The 16,886-nt window shown below is 34.6% G+C and overlaps 1 protein-coding gene across 1 annotated transcript in view; it reads right to left on the bottom strand.

Annotated features, from left to right (window-relative positions):
* Positions 1-16,886, bottom strand: part of Smp_145080 (hypothetical protein) — a gene marked incomplete at its 3' end in the record, with an annotated part of 53,633 nt that overhangs the window by 3,191 nt on the left and 33,556 nt on the right. The gene's annotated exons all lie outside the window — the stretch shown is intronic.

Raw genomic sequence — 16,886 nt, 5'->3', positions numbered from 1 at the left:
CCACTGTTGTTCAGGACTGAAATTGATCAGTCGCTTATTGGCATATGTGCATACTGTGCTTACTGCCTCGACATTGCTTTAAGCCACAAGCATTATAGGCAAAGATGGATGGTGGCTAGAAGTAGAATCCAAGAGGTGCGTTTCGTCCTGGGATGCAGGTACATCCAGCTGACGAGTTCCAAATAGGACGAAATACGCGTCATGGATCCCGCTGCTAGCCACCATTCATCCTTGCCTATAAATTCATTAATATTTAAATCAGTTAGTTCCTTTTATAAATTCCGATGATGTAACGAGAATACAGAGCTAATCTGAAAAAATATAATGTATGTGTGCGATACATTTTTGGTAGCACTCACACGTCAATCAAGACATTTATACAAGAAAATGAATAAAGGTCAATTCATTAAAAGATTAAGTTCAATGGTCATAGTTTCACATATTGACATTTGAATAAATAAATGGTTATTTTAAATACCATAAACACAACTACATTATAGCATCTTTTGTTTCAGTTTATCACCTATGCAACACAATATGACAAATTATTCAATACGGATCACTGTAATTTTAAGTTGAATCACTTGTCCTAAATTTTATACTTGTTAATATTCACTGTTGTATACGTCAGGCAATATTAAGATCAATGTAAGTGACGCTTTATGACTGATAACACAGAACAAATTTGTGTCTATTCAAAATAAAATATCAAGTAATTATGTTACAATGCAATATTTTGGTTATGACCCTTTGTATTAGGAAACTCACCAAACATGAGTGATCTAAGGAGATTTAAAAATTTTAATTAGGGCCAATGAACAAGATTAACTTAGAGATTAAAAGGAGAGCTCCGTACAGTCACTAAACAAAGAGCTAAATGGCTATAAACAAATATCATGAACATGGTCATTTGTAAAAAGGTTGAAGGTAACCAACTGTGAAATAGGTTGAACACAATAGAAAGCAAAGAATTAGAATAATGTAAATGGCTTATGAAGACAGATGTTTTGTACATAAATTGACCTTGAATTAAAGATTCTTCTCTTACTCCGCGTCTTTTCTCTACTACCTGAGTTCAAGTTTAAGAGTAGTCCGGAGAATCAAACAAGAAGTCACTAGCAAGTATTCGAGTAGAAAATATATCAATTGGAGACAGATGAGCTAGGCTAAACATTTTTTGAACCGTTGGAAGCCTATATGGAGTGGCAGAAGAAAAAGTTTGAACAGGCTTAAACAAGAATTATTGAAGCTGTCATGCAAAAAATGTGTTTATCCTAACAAAACCCTAAGTTGAATGAGCTACAAGTAACAGAGATCCCTGAATCAATGCTTTTCATGAATTCTATTTTGATTATTAAATTAGTACGAAGATATGTTCCACATTGATCTCTGCAAACTAAATGATACTAGAAGAGTCAGAACACCCTTACAAAAACTGGATATAAAAGAACACGAATGCCATAGTAACCTTGTTTTTACAAATAATCCACGTGACCTTAGTTTTGATGAGATCATTGAAACCCTATCAGAACCTTTTTCAGAACAATCATCTCTTGATAATATCCGCTGTTAACTCCTGAAGATATCTAAAGAACTTGCGGATAACAGTGTAAAACATCCGGGAACAGTGGGTACAATTACGATAGTGTTCGTGTTCTACTGTACTTGGGTTCTATGTTGCTGATGACTGACTGACCAGTTCCATCTACTCCAGCCTAAAATGTTGGGTAATATTCCTACCGTTCAAAACACAGAGTGTAGTTGAAAAATAAGTACATAAACCAGTTAATAACAAGTGAGTTACACTAAAGTAGTATCATCTTGTGAATTATAAATCCAATCAACTAGTGATTCGGTAACATATTTAAACCAATTTAATTTATTTGAATTCGCCTGTCATATATATTCAGTTATATAGTTACTATGGTATAACATTAGGATCACTTCAATTTTTTTCTAATAATTTTTTTTTGTCCCCCTTAATCAAAAAATTTTCATCCCATTTTCCAATTTTTTTCAATCCCTTTCGTCCAATGAAATTCCTAGTTGTAAATGCGTTGTAATTGGTTATGTAATTCTTGAAATTCGTATAAAAGCTCTGTACTTATGGATATAGATAATTTTCTTCACAATATGGACGTCAGTAACGTGCAAATTAGAGGCTCTGTTGTTCCTCACGTAGTCACAGAAACTGAAAATGTATTTTTGAATACATTGTATCTGGTAGCGTTTCCATCACTGGAAGCGTTAAAGAGCGCCATTAGAACTTATGAAATAGCAACGTACTGCCATTATGCGGTGAGAGATTCTAATTTCCATGGAGATCGGAAGCCGTATATTAAATTTGTATGTTGGAGAAAGAGCTATAAAACACCAAGCGTTTCTTCGCAGCCGATTAGACGAAGGAGGTAAATTGATTAGTGTTATTATATTGTTCATTGAGGACTTCAATGGACACACAATGTCCGGCCTTCATCTTTTGTAAGTTTCTTGAAGGTTATTGGACTGTTGTTCGTGGGAATGTGCATCACAATCACGAGTGCAATTCCCTGAGGTACGACTGTAACACATGGATGCGCCGATTAACGGGAGCGGAATTTGAATCAGTGAAGCCACTGCTGATATCTGGAACATCAGCATTCAATGTGATACACTACGCTTACCAATCATATGGGAAACGTCTTACAGCTCAAGATGTTTTCAATATGCGTTACAAAGTGTTCTCACAGGCCAACCTTCCTGGTAAGCAATGTGCATATTTATACTATTAACTGTAGGTGATTACGGTAAGTTGAAAAATCACATCACGTCACTTGGTGGCCTTTGTGATTATCAATTGGATGCAGATCATAGTCTGTTGTACTTCTTCTTCGCTACAGCAGACCAGATCAATCTGTGTAACAGGTTTTTAGATGTTGTTGGTTTTGATGGGACATACAAAACCAATAATGAAAACATGTTTCTTTATCACGTGGTGGCTTTGGACATGAATTTCATGGCAATACCTGTTTGTATTGCATTTGTAAGTCGCGAAACATCGACTTTGCTGTCCAGTTTCCTCTCGTTCTTCCGCCAAATGAGTAACAAAAGAGAGGTTATCGGTATTGTTACCGACGATTCACCTGCTATAGCTGCTGCCATAACGCAGGTGTATCCCAATTCACACCACCTTTTGTGCCGCGTGCACCTTCTTCGAAATGTCATCAAGAGGGTAAGCTTTCCTTTCTTTACAAATAACCCATTCATCGTATTCGTAGAGGCTACGATCTGATCTTCTTCAAATGTTCTACCGTCTTATGCTAACAAGAAATGTGGAAAGGTAAAGTACAGGTACAAGTCGGGCAGACAAGCGTCCTAACATCGATTCACAACTTATGTCGGCGTATGTCCGCTGAACAGCTTACCGCTGTCCTTAACTATTCTCATCAGTTGCTTAACGATGGAATACCTACTACCATCACAATGCCCGTCGTCCGAAATACCACAGGCACCAACCGTCAACAGAACGTAGATTTGGATGCTACCTTAAATGATGACGAGATGGAAGTAATATCTATGAACTCAGAAGAGTTCACGGACCGAGACAATGAAGAAGACGAACGTGCGCATAATGACCGACTGTGTGATATTTGCCATCTATGTCAGCCGCCCAGTGAACTAGGTGATGGAAGTGCTTGGATTTTTTGTCCATGCAACGCTATGTTTCATTCGTTCTGTGCCTACGACCCAACAGAAGTATCACCTGGGTTCAACTGTCCCATGTGCGGCGCTGTCACGGACTCATAGTGGAGTCATCGATCAGGACCGAAGGAGCTGTGTAGAGACCGAGTAAAGGCCCTTTTCAGGGCCACCCACAATTTGATTTAAATTTTGTTTGAATTTCTTGTTTCCATTTTAAGGAGGAGTCATGAAACCATCAATAATTCATTTCACATTCATATGATTTGGTTACTAGGTACAGTAGAGAAATGTAGTAAGATCAGTTCACTAGTACAACAAGATCTTTTCTATTGCTAAGGTCAAGTGAACAGACACTGATCGGTCATCACAATTCCATAGTAATTAAGCTGTAGATTAATAATTATCATCGCTCACTTTATTACCATGCCAACAGCTTTCCAGGTTTTTCAAATTTACGGTTTCAGTGGACGATTCCGTACAGAAAACAACGTCATATAATGAAGACTTACATATCTAACAAGTCATTAATAATAATAATAATAATAGTTATAATAATAATAATGGAACATACGAAATGTAATAATAATGTTTCATATGAGATTTATCACTACATAGCAAAAATTCGATACAGTGATGAATGTCATTTAGACATTTGATAAATAAATGTACAGTTTAACTTAACAGATTGAAATACGATATTCTAAATACATAATGGTTACTTGATACAATTGACCTTATTCCACATTAAGTCATATCATTGAAATAGAAATTTATTTCACTAGACATAGGCTTGTTCATTGACACTTCATTCAACCTATATTACACATATGCTTGTCAAAGAAGGTTATTTTTTCAACATTCAGCGATTTACTGTTTGACAGTTTAAGAGTAATTATTATGTCTTTGTGACGGAAAATGTACATAGTTTTTCATTGTTCGTCCAGTATGTTTAACAAAGGAAACTGTTGGATTTGGAAACATAATTTCAGTCTTTCTAATTAATTAACGTTTACAATGTTATTTACTAATGAAAATAAAAAATTCAGATCATTAATTTGAAAGGCTGTGCACTTAAAAAACATTGGCTGTTAACATCACCTGCCAAAAAATATTATGCCCACCTCACAAATACAATTACCGTATTACATGACTGAGTACACTAACATGTCTTTTCGGTGATCATTAATAAGTGATCAACTACAAATAATCTACAGGTCAGCATATTTTATGCTTTGAATGGATTTACAAAAAATCTTGATAACCTTGATATTGCGTTCATTTTCAAAACCTTTTCATAGCTAAACTAATCAACTTTTTGGTATTAAGAATAACGGTTTGCAAAATAACTGAATTATAAAGATTATTTGCTTTTTTCTCAGACATTATTACTAATTTCAGACAGCGTAAAAGTTGCTTCATTTACCCATCTTTTACGGTTAGCGTGACTTCGGCATGACCCATTCACTTTCTCTTTATCATGATTTATTCATATACTTACACGAATATAACGTTTATTAAATGAGCGAACTATGTGTTAAATTAACTTATGGGAATACTTAAACCAAAATGTGTTCACTAATTGTGTATTAAACATTTGACTACCTTTTTTGAAATTCAATAATCACCATTATCAATTATTAATAACAACTGTAAGTTTTTTCAAAAATTAACTTTCAATGATCTACACATTATTATTACTACTCTTGCCACGACGATAACAGATAACTTTAGTTGCATTTGTACTTCATAAAAAGAAATTACATTCACTAACAGGAGTATAGCAGGGTAATGAAATGGATTTGTTTTTGTTTTTTTCGAAGTTAAAATTTTTTACAAATCTCAGATGGAACAATGCGAAAATAGTTCATTATTGTAAATAATAATCGAATGGAAAAATGTCAATTCTTACATCCAATAAAAGCACTTTATTCTAGTTCGATTTGAACGAATCAAATTGCAAAACTGCACCATTTACAGCCAATTAAAAAATTATTACAGGTGACAAAATGTTTGTTCATTTGCACTTGAGCACACACTTTCAAAAACAAATTCACCAATCACCAATTGCTAAATTTTTTTCATATCCTTTAATTTCCAAAAAAAGGGGGGTAGGGGATTATACGTGCAGTGATTCTAATGTCAACCGTTACTATGATCAATATTGTAGTGTACTAAGCGTATTTTCAACAATAAACGAAAAAGAAATCCTTGAAAAAATAAGTCACAAATAGCTGAAATCATGATAATGTTAAAATAAGGTAATTTTTATACTATATACTTCAACCTTGGTCACATGATTTTGAGGACGCTGATTCTATTTGGTAAATCATGTGATTGTACTTTTCGTGTCAAATGACCTTAAGATGAACTAATTTCAATGAGAACAATAATTTCAACCGATAGTTTATTAAAAAATCTTTTGAATAAGATTCATTTTGGACAGAGATTATTATTGATAATTTTGCTTTATTGATTTGGAACTTCATAGATTTATTTTTTTTAAAAATTATGCCTCACCATGTTACTACAAGTTACATAGAAATTGTTTCGTTAAAACAATAAATGTTTACCAAGAATTTAAACACATGAAGATACTAGATAAATATATTAAATAAGAATTAGGACATTTATCAGGTGAACCTTTATCATGCCTGATATTATTAATTTATTTATTTAAACACATACATATTGGTACAAAGGGGCACCAGATACATATGCGCCACACAAAACAATGAGAATGGGAAGAGAAAGGGGGAAGATGCGTATATATAAAGGAAAGAAAGGATGAAAAAAAGAGCAGGGTAATGATGGGGGAAACTGAAATGTACAACCAGAAAACTCTTTCAGTTAAGAAAGTTAGAACCACTCTTTATGAAGAAAGTAAAAGAAGGTTACTACAGGATCGCCACTGGCTTCTATTCTGAGACATATCTGATAACGTCTCTAGCCACTGTGTTGCACCATCTCTCGGAACCCCAACCAGAGTCTTAAAGGACCAACGAATCTTAGTCCTGTACAGCTTTCTTTCATACCACGACACCATGTCATACACTGACCTCCTCTCCGCTTTTTCCGACCAGCCCCAGAGTCGGCAAATAATGCACGACGTGGAAGTCTCTGGGAGGACATTCGTAGAACATGTCCAAGCCACCGAAGTTGTGTTTCAAGATGGTGACACCAATTGAATTATCATCTCTGCGCCCGAACACACGATGCCGAACCTCTGCATTACTAACATGGTGTTGCCACTGGATGTCAGCAATCCTTCGGAGACAACGATGATCGAACACAGAGAGTCGTCTAACATCCTCAACTCGGAGAGGTTAGGTTTCACAAGTATAGAGCAAAACTGCTCTCACCGACGCGTTGTAGATCCGACCTTTTACAGCCAGACTAACATCACGAAGGCGCCAAAGATGGCCCAGATTGGCATAAGCCGCTCTGGCTTTCATTATACGTGCATCAATCTCATCACTCACGCCACCACCGGCACTTATATAGCTACCTAGATACGGGAACTTCTCAATTACTTCAATCTGCTCACCATCCAGGGTGAGTACAGGATGAGAATCCTGCCAGTCTTGTAGGAGTACCTTGCACTTGGAGGGTGCAAAGCACATGCCGTACCTGCGGACACTGATTGCCAACTGATTAAGTGCTGATTGCATGCCTTGGGCATTATCGCACAGTAAAACAATATCATCCGCATACTCAAGGTCGAGAAGTCGTTCTCCAGGCAACATATCTACACCGCCATTACTTACATCCATCAGAGCTGTTTCCAGAATGTTATCGATGGCAAAGTTGAAGAGGAATGGTGAGATTGGGCAACCCTGCCTAACCCCGCTGCTTGAATGGAACAATGGAGAAAGGTGGTTGTATGCCCTCACTCTGCCTGAGGTGTTCGTGTACAGGGCCTTTAAGATGTTGATAAACTTCTCAGGCACACCCTTCTTCAATAGACAATCCCAGAGAACAGTCCTGTCCAACGAATCGAAGGCAGTTAAAATTCAATGGTGCATACATTTCAATTCTTAATGTTAACGGTAATATAATCTAATATTATTGATGAGCAACAGTTTTTATTATCATTTGGTTCGTTTTAAAAGTCACACTTTAGAAGAACGTCGAGAAATTCATCATAAAGGCGGTCATTAAACTGAATAAGTTTTTTTATGTACCTAGGTGATTTCAAGGAGAATTTTTTTCTGAAGGTTGAACATAATCATGTTCCTTTTCATAACATCGTTAGTCATATGTTGACTGATGGAGAAGACAAACTCAACTATATATATATATATATATATATATATATATATATATATATATAATCTTTCAGTAGTAAACGCTCTTGGGTACTTCAGATATCATATCTAGGACCTGGAGAGTACTACTAAGCTATTAGTTCACGCAGCAGCTGTCCTGTTGGCTTTCTCTCTTTTTAATCTTTATCCAATAAGTCTTATGAAGATTTGTTTTTGGGAGGATTTTAGCCACGTTTAGGTCAAGAACAAGAAGTTGTTCGTGTTTACTGTTTAAGAAATAGAAACTGGGATTTAATCACAGAGTGGACGACATATTTCATAGGTCCAACCTACAAAACTGGTTTGATAAGCATATGAATTAAAATAAACGAACAATTTGACTCTGAATTCTATAAATCTCCCTACAAGTTCAATATGAAATAAATAAAGAAACGTTTTCATGTTTTGAAAGCAACTTGATTTGGAAGGTGAACAATGTTCATCGATATAAGCCTCCCGGAATAATCGATGAGAGAGAACAGTTTTTACACATTAAAATTATGTACTTATTTGAATCATCCTTTTGTAAAACTTTTATTTTTTGACGCTAAGGGTTTGAACGATTAATATAAGTAGGCTTAAATGTATTCAAGTTGACTGGAAGAATATGATGCAGTACAGGATAACTGCAAACTACTCATATCATATAGTAGTATTAATAGAACTACAACATTCTAGATATAATCGTCGTTCACCAGTAAAACTTTTTGTCTGTTTATTAAGATTTACCAGGGTTGATCGATATATATATGTATATGCTAAGTATAAGTTTCTTTGTTAAATTTAACAAATACGTCATGATGAATCATTCTTACTAACCATGTAATGCGTATAAGTATAATCAACTGTCTAGCAACTCATACCATTTGTAATTAAGTCAAAACAATCTTAAATACCATTCATTTTGTCTTTCACAATATTACTATCTGCATTTACAGTATTCATTTGAAATATTTGTATTACTTAAAGTTGATTTTCCTATCAACTACGAAACACTAAAAGCAACTGCTTCGTCCTTATTTTAGTACCCTTCATCAGTGGGGTGCAATATCAATCATCGAGTTAAAATTATATGGATTTACATGTTGTTAACTTAAAATCTTAACTTTGAAATTTTATGCATAGTTAAATAACCAAATAAAGGTTCGTATACTAAGTGCCATCAGTTATTATATGTATCGTATGAAGAAAAAGAGGGAAAAAGAAACACTCTAAAAACTGAAGTTGGTATAATGACATTCATAGTTAAGATTTGAATAACCAAATAACTGGACCAACTGTTGACAGGAGATGAACAAATATTAAAGCTTTGATATCACTCAACAATCATGAAATCTAAATTAGATCGAAATACTGTTATGTTCAGGAATTTCTTAGGTTTATTTAAATTTAAGACAATAATATTTTAGAATCTAAGAAGAATAACTAAATGGTTTATAGGTCATCAAACAGTTAGTTTTCAAACACGATCAATATCACAAAATCAAATAGAAATGGACAGTTATATAGTGAACGAGATCTCTAGCATGCATGTTACTTTTATTTGATTATTTGAACATGAAAATATTCGTACAAAGGGGCACCGAATACATATGCACCACACAAGTCACTCGATGTTTGTGAGGGATGGAATACTGTCCGCGTACTCGAACCGAAGTACGTAGTTTTCTTAGGGAGCCACACCCCATAATCCATAAGGCACTGGAGCAATGTAAAGAAATCCAAGCTCATAGTAGACGGTGATCAACAATAGGTTCATACGCCATTTGTTCCTTCAGGATACTGGGGCTCATGTGCATCATTAGTTTGGAGTCAGGGTTTCCAACTCCCCTAGATGGGCTCTCCATATCCACCAAACCTGTTAGAGCCACGGACATTCGTTTTTCGTCCTTTTGATTTCGTAAACAATAGTAATGCCACGAGAAGGCAGTCAGTAGGGCTTCCGTGGCAGTGGTTGTATGCACGTGGCTATGTGAGAGCATTTCGCGAAGAAGAGCGAACTCTCCCCACCCTCGGCCAAATCATGTCATTTCGGGGCAGGAAACAAAGCAACTGATTAATGTCCATAGTAATCTTCATCACCATAAATTGATAATATTCGCTGTATGATTATGGAAATATAACTAATCATGTGATGTTCCTCAAATTATAAGTTTTTAGTCAAAAGTCAAACGAAAGTGTGAATAACAGATGTAAAACCTGTAGTTCAGCAGAAAGAATATTATCACCGGTTTGAAAGTATTCGATGGAAAACCATAGACCTCGACATTTTCTTAGCTGATGCCCGTCAGCATGACATACCTGAAATTTTTTGGGGGAACTAATGATCCCTGTAACATTCGAAACACTATCATCTAGTCCCATTGTTTGAAAAATTACCACTGACCTGTTTGAGCGTAATTTGATCTCTTGTAGGACTGACTCTGCTTTTAAACTTTACGAAGTTCATGTCGAGATTGGAGATAGCTGCATAATATCAGGAGATCATTTAAGGAATAAGTCTAATAAGTTATAACTAAGTTTTAAAATAACATCCACTTATTCAGTTTTCTTTATAATAGATTACTGATGACTAAGAAAAAGAAATTTGCGGACCAGATCTCCATACTCACACGTAACAACAAGTTATTTATTTTTCCTGTCATAAACAAGAAATGGCCTAGCATAAATCTGTATATGTTCGTGATGCCACACCTCACACCAGCTCGTTAATTCATAAATGCAATTAACTAATAAATAGATTGAGAGAACATCTACTCAATCATTTTAAGGACAAATTGGCTACGAAATTAAGATAAATGGAAAATTCAACATAATAAGTTTCATGAGGCAAACGCTTATACTCACTAAAATGACTGGGGTTTAAATATCACACCCTGCTGAAAATTTTACAGGACATAACAGATAATCAGTGGTTGATTTCCACATAAAGTGATTGGATGGAGGGACAATTTAAATGACGATCATTCAGTTGTCTTTAGTTAGTTTCCTACAAGAGTTAGGTAGCCTTGCTTTCATATGGGAAATCCATTAGCGTGGAACTATAAATAAGAATGATAATTACGAAATCACACTTTCCCAGTCTACTACACGGTTTTTTATCTATCTTATCTGATGCTGTTCCCACAAGTGTTTTCATAACATAAAACTATATTAGTACAATCACCGAATAATAACTGTAAACGATTTTACATAATTTTAATAGTTGAATTCATAAGGAGATGTAAGCTAGACCACCATCGAAAACCTGGGAGCACTGCACGGACGTTTCGTCCTAGCATGGGACTCCTCAGCATAAATTAGGCAACAAACAGTATTTATTATTTGTTATGTAACCACTGACATATCGCTGCATAACTGTACAATCAAAAGTTTGAATGTTCCCAATACTAATGTCGTCCATCCCTCAATTTTACTGAATACCATATTTTTCCAGATATTTAGGATATATCAAACCATTAGTGCAGTATGTCTCAAGTAGAGATCTAGAGTCGGGCAGTTAAGTAATCAGTCATCCAGTCATAAACAACGTAGAACGTGGCACATAGATACATGAGTTCAAGTTCCCACAACATATCGTCTCAGCGAGACGTCAGATTAGTAGAAGCAGTAAGAGTATCTGTGGTAGTAGTAGAAAACATCAGGCATAGACAATATGGTTTGAAAAGGACAGCATTCGTCAATTAAAATATATAATATAATTTTGAAATTGAAGAACTAAATGAAGAGAAAGAGTTGATCCGTTCGTATTATTGAGGTCTATTCTTAGCCATATCACCTGTCTCCAACCATTGGTGACGACAATCCAGCGGAGCCTAACCATATAATCTAATCGACCCACATGGCTCAATTTAATGGTTAGATGACTTCATGGATTGATGTCACTTTTCGATTTGACGGCCCCTAGCTTTCTTATGACTTATTCGTACATTAGCAAACATTGACTCATAGAGTTAGACAGTGACTGGTCAATAGGACTTCAACTTAATTATATCTTCCATTGTTCCATTGTCGTTAAATGTATGCTCCAGAATTGCTGAAAATGTCTCTAGACTACCACAAGTTAATTTAATGTCTCATTCTTCAATATCTTTTGTAGCCATCAGTTTTATTAACCTACATGCAATGAACATTTCAACCGCTACCTGATATTTCAAGAAATACAGTATTTTACATTCATTGCATCAGTACGATTTTTTGACTGGCAGTTTCTCTTTCAAACGATCTTAATTAGCTTACATACTGTTGCAATTCCATTCTTTTTCAAGTCTCCAAAATAAATGTGTTGGGATGACCCTGCATTTTTCTCGCAAGCGACATGACAAGCTCAGGGGTCATCAAGGAGCATTTCAACCAATCAGCGATTAATTAGAAATTATGTGAAGTTATGTTACTAAAATAACGAAAATGGAAAAGTCACATGTGGAGATCCTGATTGGTTGATTTATACACTGCTACTATGTTTAGCAGTATTCTAGAACTTTCAGTAAAAACTCAAGGACTCTTAAATTACTATAAAATCTCTATATTTTCTGTACATGAATGAACTCTGTAGTAAAGTGCTTCCCATACACTTTGTGCCTTTTCTCTGGTCTTCAAGTCGGTGTATAGTTCTAGCTCGGGGGTACGGAACTAGCTTAGGGAAGCGAATATAGCGTTCATAATCGGCCAGATATAACAAAATGTTCCACTAAACATTTCGTACATTGAGTAACACAATATAGAAGTTTTAGAGTTTTGTTTGATCATTCTTTGTAATTGTTAAAGAATAGTTCAAACGACAGAATAAAACACTGAAATGAATATAAATAATGGAATTTAAAACACTTTTAATATTTATTTTACAAAACACTTAACTTATACAGAATGTCGTGAAGTAGTTATTTGTCAGTTAAAAAAAGGATACCCAAAGATGACAGTGAATTTCATAAAACACTAAATAATGGATTTACTTATACAAATAGGTTAATGTCAAATTAACTTAAAACAATCAAGAATAATGAATTATTGTATATAGTTGAAATCATGAATCAATTAAAGCTAGACCACCATGGAAAACCTGGAAGCACTGGACGGCTGCTTCGTCCTATTGTGGGACTCCTCAGCAGTGTGCATCCAGTATCCCGCCTCGCGAGATTAGAACCCAGGACTTACCAGTCTGGCACCAGAGCACTTGACCGATAGACCACTGGACCGGCATCCAACGGTGATACTGTCTAACCTCGACCAATCCACGAAGTTGAGCAACCATTTCACCAATGTTTTCAGTGAGTAGATATCTCCCAACAGACCTGGTTGAACTCCACTGGTTACTGCTAGGAAATACCACATGGAGCCAGTCACTAGTGAGCATATGATAAAGGGGTTGTTTGTCCAGATTTTTAGTAATTTTTATATATAGTTGAAATCATGAGACTGGTAGGTCCTGGGTTCCAATCTCGCGAGGCGGGATACTGGATGCGCACTGCTGAGGAGTCCCACAATAGGACGAAACGGCCGTCCAGTGCTTCCAGGTTTTCCATGGTGGTCTAGCTTCAATTGACTCATGATTTCAACTATATATATAAATAATGAATTATTTTCATCGCTCATTGACGGATAAATAATTACGGAAATATATTGTCAAAGAGGCCTAATTTCCACTCTAACATACACCATCTTATATTACAAATAAAGGAGAAGTTCATGATACTCGGGGAGTTGGAGTTAATAGTCCTCATATAAGAAACTCTAATCATTCTACTACTAATCAGTTTATTCAAGATCGATTATTCAAATAATCAACTACTCAATGATTAAAACGTGTAGTGTCCAAATTACAAAATAATCTATAAAATCTACATGATATTAAACCAATTAGTGAATTTCATTCAGATTCCTTACAATGATTAATTAAAGTATAAAAACCTTTTAGGTCTGCAATCAATATTACTATTAATAGTAACAATGATAACCTTAAGTCAATCATAAAAGTACGTGAAATAAATTTTTATTTCAAAAGAAACTTACAAGTGTACTTTATACTTTAGAATTTTCCATTGAATATTCAATCTTGTATCTGAATCACTTACTAAAAAACTCAATTTCATTGATACAAAACTATGAATTATTTTACGTTCTCAAACTGATGATCAGTACATATTAACGAGTACCTTATATATATATACCACTTGCTAATAACAATATGTGTTGGATACAACGACAAAAAAACCCCTGCAATCTGTCTGTACAAAATGGTTTAACATTATTCACGACTATCTGGAACAAAAAAGGACATACATACATCTAAACATGAAATGTCGTAGTATAAAATAACGTATCGATTTAACATAAACTTAGTTAAACAACATATCTGTGTAGAACTGTGATGCCCAGTGGACTAACATGGATTATTACTATAGGTAGGTTATAACATTTTTGTTTTGTTTTGTTTTTTTGTATTTTAAAAATAGGCTAGATACAACAAACATTAAAAAAATAAATAAGTTTATAGAAAAAAATAAAAACACGAGTTACTATTGACAATGAAATAAAGTTGTTACTATGTGAATTGGAACATTTTTTTAGAAAAAAATATGAATTGGACCATGATCAAAAGTTTGCCGAATATTCAATTTCTAATGTGTAACATTATTGAACAGATCGAAATGATAAACAGCTAAGCTTATAACATAAATTAAATATACTTTCCAGACCGATGATTGTAAATGAATGAAATGTTTTGAATTCCAATCCGATGACTAATCAATACAGAGGAGATAGTTTCTTGTTTTTAATAAGAAATGAAGATCTTATTATCAAGTGTAAATAGATAGGAAAAAAAATGATGCATATTTCTGAAATAAACATATTTTCTTCGCTTGCAAATAATTTATATTATGACTAACTGACACTAGGTGAAGAATAAATGAAAACCAAGTAGTTTTGGAACAATTTACTTTGTCCTACTTTGAAACTCTTCAGTAGTAATAAAAGGTACATACTAATGAGGGCGCTAGAATAAGAGTGAATATTAAGAAAGCGTCTGATAAAGGACGCGGTTTAAAAAGGTAAGTAACAATAAGGGTGACCATCAAAAAGGTGCATATAAATAAAAGTAAGCATTGAAAGAGGGGATAATATTTTGATGGTGTGAAATGGGTTCGATTCATGCTTTGTCTATCAACCATACGACCAGTCAAAAAAGTAGTTTTCTTAACGTTTAACGAAGAGTCTACTATTAACAAATACTTTAGTTCTTCGAATTTGGTAACAAAATGTTATTTTTATTACCTTAGTCATGTTTTTTCATACATCTTATTCGGACAGCTAGGGGATAGTCCATTTAAGGGGATGATTTGAAAATGCTTGAGAAATGTTTGTTGAATTTTATTTTGAATAATATTTAAGTGTTAAAAATATGCCTCCATTAAAAATTAAAAAGTCATACTCGAGATTCTTCTCTAAATGTATTCCTAAAAACATTGTCTTTGGTGTTCTCTAGTGAGACTTTATGAACGTGTATTTTGTGGACTGTTGATGTTCGTGATAATAAGAGTCGTATTTATTTATTTGAACACATAAATATATTGGTACAAGGAGACACCGAATACATTTGCACTACACAAGTCACCCGATTTTTGTGAGGGATGAGATACTGTCCGCGTACTCAAACCGAAGCACAAAGTTTTCATAAAAAATCACTGCCCGAGCCTTTGACCTAAAAGTCTAATCCACAAAGCACTGGAGCAACGTAAAGAAATTCAGTCTCATGATAGATGGTGACCAACGATTGGTTCATACATCATTTGTTCCTTCAGGATACTGGAGGCCATATGCATCATTAGTTTGGAGTCAGGGTTACCCAACTCCCCTAGGTGGGCGCTCCATATCCACAAACCCGGTCAGAGCCCCGGACATTCGCTTTTCGTCCTCTCAATTTCGTAAAAAATAGTAATACCTCGAGAAGACAGTCAGTAGGATTTCAGTGGCAATGATTGCATGCACGTGACCGTGTGAGAGCGTTTGGTGAGGGAGAGCTGACTCTCCCCACTCTCGTGTGTACCAGGTCATTTGGGGTTTTTATTGAATATTAATTAGATGAACATGTGGAACATACTAGGTGGATCAAATGAAATTATTACTTTTATTTAACATAGTATTATCAAGTATGTGTATAGGTCAGATTATTATTTATTCTAGTTAAAACCATACTCAGATTTACGTTTGACAATTAAAAATGTCTAAACAGTCATTCAAAATAGTTTTTGTTGACGTAATAAAAAGAAAATCTTCAGTGAAATGATCATGACTTATTTATATAAACTAGATGATTTTTGTACGCTGTTTATTTTTGTTTTTACTTTTTTTTAACATAATGATGGATGTTTCAAGAATGTACATTATTGATCATACGGAATAAATAAACGTGTGTCACAAAAAACTACATAAATTTTTGATGGAGTTACGTTCTCCAAGCTGCATGGTTTAATTGTTAAACTGTCACTATCCTTCTGGACATCAGGTAAAATTGAGTGCTTTTTTAATTTCTTCACATATAACTAACAGCTTGTACTGTCGAGCTTCATGTTGATTGGTTATTGCTGACCTATGCTCTATTGTTTGTATATTTATGCATATAAACATAAGCTGTCAATTACATGCGAAGAAATTCAAGAAGTTCACTTCTACCTGAAGTTTGTGCTGATGACGTTGTCCATAACGATAATGATGATTTAACAATTAAACTATCCAGGTCAGAGAACGTGACTCCAGCAAAATCATTCACCTGAGCCACAAGTTTTCACCATCAAAAAATTATGGAAATAAATATTTCAGTAAGTAGAGTCTAAAATAAGCTTATTGCTTGTATGCAGATAAAATTGAAATCACCGAATTATAGTAGTAATAAAAAAAATCATG

This window comes from Schistosoma mansoni (assembly GCF_000237925.1).
Source record: "Schistosoma mansoni, WGS project CABG00000000 data, supercontig 0191, strain Puerto Rico, whole genome shotgun sequence".
Lineage (NCBI taxonomy): Eukaryota > Metazoa > Platyhelminthes > Trematoda > Strigeidida > Schistosomatidae > Schistosoma > Schistosoma mansoni.
The sequence above is the reverse complement of the archived record's forward strand: the minus strand, read 5'-3'. Positions and strand labels throughout refer to the sequence as shown.